The sequence below is a fragment of the Protopterus annectens genome, chromosome 1.part0 (assembly GCF_019279795.1).
Source record: "Protopterus annectens isolate FY-2018-M chromosome 1.part0, PAN1.0, whole genome shotgun sequence".
NCBI classification, from domain to species: Eukaryota; Metazoa; Chordata; order Ceratodontiformes; family Protopteridae; genus Protopterus; species Protopterus annectens.
Genome location: NC_056725.1, coordinates 185,313,007 through 185,317,250, shown reverse-complemented (window position 1 = coordinate 185,317,250; position 4,244 = coordinate 185,313,007). Strand labels below are relative to the sequence as shown.

At 38.7% G+C, this 4,244-nt stretch overlaps 1 protein-coding gene across 2 annotated transcripts in view; it reads right to left on the bottom strand.

The window, feature by feature from the left end:
* The window catches only part of LOC122789112 (serine/arginine-rich splicing factor 7-like), a 431,411-nt gene extending 427,502 nt beyond the window's left edge, over positions 1-3,909 (bottom strand). For both annotated transcript variants that reach the window (XM_044056355.1, XM_044056433.1), the window contains exon 1: positions 3,796-3,909. The gene's annotated coding sequence lies outside the window, so the exon portion shown is untranslated. The remainder of the gene's footprint in view (positions 1-3,795) is intronic.
* Positions 3,910-4,244: the final 335 nt, after the last annotated feature.

Sequence of the window (4,244 nt, the reverse complement as noted above, 5' to 3'; positions counted from 1 at the left end):
AACGATTCCCCCACTTTAGTCAACAAGAAGCAGTGGTCTGAAGAGAGTGTTTATTTGTGCGCCGAGAGGGGTACAAGTCTTCGCAGTCAAAAGCATACGAGATGACAGGCGGGTGGTTAAGGATTGTTACAGCAGGGGTGTGTGTATGTATGCATGGATGGATGACTTTGCCCGTGAATGCAACAGGTAAGGAGGGGTGTATTTCACATGTACAGTTGGGGGCATACCCCAACAACTCCAAGGCTATCAAGGAATTTCAGAGTACCAGGAAGTTCTACACAGAATGTCACCACCTTAAAAAACTTTTAGTATGAAACCACAGAGGGCTGTACAACAGTGTGGGGGAAGCAGGCATTAGAGATAAAAGCAATATTAAGCAATCTTAAAACAAAATGGGGTGTGCAGGTGGGAGATAAAATTTGGAGGACGAAAAACACAAAAGGATGGAGGCAAACATGCATTAGATCACAGAACCTTTTCCAAACCTTCAAGAACATTAGAAGAATAAAATAATGTTTTAAAATTGCAGCCTTGTGGTCCTCTTTATAGGAGACTGCCATTTCCAGACTCTCTTAATGTTTAAAGGCTTGAGGGAAGTAAGTAGAAACATTTTAACTCCGTAACTCTAAATACTTCTGTGTTAGCAAAAAATAAACCATTCACAACACTCACCCTCAAGGTCGATTTTCTTATGACCACAGCAATATTTAAAAATTATACACCCGTTTCAGACAGTCTCTCACTAGTAAAACATGAAGATGACAAAGCAGTGAATTCAGGCTTCCACCCACCTCTAAACAATAATCTGCACAAACAATCTAACAAAATGCTGTTGCTTTGCAACTGATGAGGTCACATATTTTGACTAAAATACCATTAAATATACAGGCCAATCTAGCCATACATAAAAAAAAAAAAACCCACTAACTGCTACAAACCTTTTAGAGATGCACATAAAAGCTTTAATGATTAGGAACCAGGTGTCCAATGTGCAGTCAGTAGCAACAGAGTTGAAAAAGTTACACATACAAAACTGCACCTTCTGTCACAAAAATTATGTTTCACTCATCCTAACACTATTTTAAATCTGCTAGACATGTAATTCATGGAATGTTACCTGGTCTCGGGGTTATCCATTCCACAGAACTGTGTCTCAACTAATTTTTTAATCCACATGATACTAGCTTTCATGCATTTAAAAGTATCTGAACTCCTATTAGCATGCTTAGAAATAACATGCTATGTCATCTACTGTTTGGCCAGCATGAATTCAAGTAAAAGCCAACACGGCCAGCTTGAATTCAAGTAAAAGCTAATATGGCTGCCAATGATGTTCATTAACCGTTCTCTGTTATCGGAACAATGTTAGGAGACTCAAGTGCAAAGTACAAACCGACTTGGCTTTATTGTGGGGAAATTCAGGTGAAATGTGAATTGTGAGTATAATCCACTACTTGCTAATACACCAGTTAAAATAATCCTCGGATGTGAAAGACATTAGTACACTTGTACACGGATCTTACAATATATTTCATGTCCAATTATACTGGTGCCACTTTGTTAAGCACATATAACACAAATACCGCAAACAAGCACTTCTTTGTTTGAAGTCACACAAGCCTTGAGTCTGTCACTAAGGACAGAAGCAAAAAAGTAGCAACAATAAGCATGGGAATACTTAGCCTGGAACTAATCAATCAGGACATAACCTGCCATGTCAGTGTGACAGCATCAAGGGCAGGTCATGCTTATTCAACCGGATGGAAATGGTACACAATGCAATGCATACCCCGACCTAGCCAAAGCTTTTGATGCAATTCCCCACCAAGGCATAGAAAAAAAAACAAAAACAAAAAAAAAATAAATAAATAAATAATTTCTATGTCACCCGCTGGATATACTAACTGGTTCACAAATGGGACACACGAAATCAACAGGGGGAAGTTATTCCCACAAACAGACCAGTCACCAGTGGAGTCCTCCAGGGTTCTGTACTAGAACCTCCCCTGTTCATCTACGTTTCTGAAGTAAAAAAGGGCTCGTTGACCAAGTTTGCGGGTGACTGCAAGTAAGAGCAATCACAGCCATCCTGCAAGAAGGTTTGTCCCAAACAACTGGTGCCAAAATCATGGGATGTAGCTACCAAAAAAGTTAAATTATTGCATCCGTCAGGAAGCGATTTACCCCAGGAAACTACCACAGTGACAATACTCCCGTAAGAATTGATTAAACATGCGACTTGAGAACTTATGTGGCAAGGACCTAGCTTTTGACCAACGGGTGTCCATTGTTGTAAGAAAGTTCTACTGCAATGCACAACTTATAAACAAAAGGGACTGTGCATCTGCATCTAGGGATATGACTGTCCAGACACATGCAACTGGAACACCCACAGTTACCTCTCTAAAAGTACAGAAGGCCTAAAGATGGCTTACATGAACCAGCTCAAAGCTCTATCACTATACTCCGTATCCTACAGACTGCCAGGTGGTGATCTACGTCTGGCATACAAGGCATCCACCAACCCAATACTGACGGATTTACTGCAAATCAGGAAGTTAATCAAGCCTTTTTTACAACATCGAAGGAGGAATAGGATTTCTCTACTCCGTAACAGATTCCCGATGCACATAAAACAAAGGTCACGCCTGGCCATATTCAAGCACAACTTGGATCTATGGATGGGATACCCCAGAACTGCCCCCGTAGTACTAATGGACAGAGGCAGCTCCTAAAAGCCTTCTCAAGCACTGGTCCCTTCAGATTATCCACGTGACCTAATTATTCTCATTACATGTAACGTACCCATCCCATAGTCGATAATGGTCAAGACTACTCTATAGGGATAGAATAATTTGAGCATACATACATAAGCAAGCTGGCCAGGCTTAACATGACCCACAATGACATGTTAAATTCCTAAACAGTTCGCAGGTATGGAAAAAGGATCTACCCCCTCTTCATTTAAAGAATTAATGGAAATATCAGATTGACAGTTAACTGTACTAATGCTATACTTTCATCTGACTATTCCAAATTGCAACATTACGAGTCTCATCAGTGATCACACTCACAGAAAAATCGTTACAGCTCCACGGTTTATACTATACACAAAACGAATCAGCAAAACCAAATCTAGTGTTCAAATCAGTGACTAAATAAATACATGCAAAGAATCACAAAACAAAAACATCACAGTAGTTCTTATTTTGCCTGTTAAAAAACACATGCGGTTAAACCCAATCCAACTGATGGTAAACAGAAGCTTACCCATGTGTCAGCCGCCATATTGAATATCAAAGTGTTCGGGTTACGTAAAATCAAAAATGAGAGCCTTTGTAAAGTGGCACTCTAAAATTTACTTAAAACGAGTACACAAAATAAAAGGCTACCAAGTTAGACAATGCACAACTGCAATCAAATAAGATAAAAAGATTGAAAAAATAAGAAACATATACAAAAAATCCTAAACACATGGAAAGCTAAAGCACTTTAAACATACAAGTCATAACTGGCTTATAAACCTAGCTCAAAAATATACAGATAAATCAACAAAAGAAAGCACCGCTGGCTACATAACATCACAATTCAGAAATACAACACAAGAAACTAACAACCACACTAAAACTCGGGTAGTGAATGAAACAAAGCAACAATGACGTCTGGGCCCAGTAACCTCACATACATAACTCCACTTTTTTTTAATTACACTCACCAGTAACAACACAACTATAACCAAGATGTATCCAAGTGCATATTTTCTACTAAAAATAAAGTAGAATTTTCTTTAATTACCTTTCCGAATACTATATCATCCAAAGGCGGGAGAAACAACGTTTCACAGCAGCAATGCAGACCACAGGAACTCGACCTACTTCCTACGTTTCATCAACGCTCTACCGTCATATCCGGAGATTAGCCGAGATTTTTGTCAAAAGTCTAGTATTTTGCTTTACATCGCGTTAGAGAAATTATCTTGTCAACTTCGTAGTTTAGCGTTAAGAGCAAAAAAAGGAATAAATAAAAGATTACTTGCAAACTTGCTGGATTGTGTTGCTTTTTTTGGGAGATACTGCGTGGTAAAATTTCGTTTTGTATGCGTTGCCTTTTACTACAGTTAACTTAAGTTTTTTAAGAAATGTTAAAGTTAATAATCCTTGCATTTGCATTCAAGGGAAATACAAATGGTAAGTTTAGGTGGTGGCATACATCTCAACTAACCCCGAATTTTACATCAAATTTAG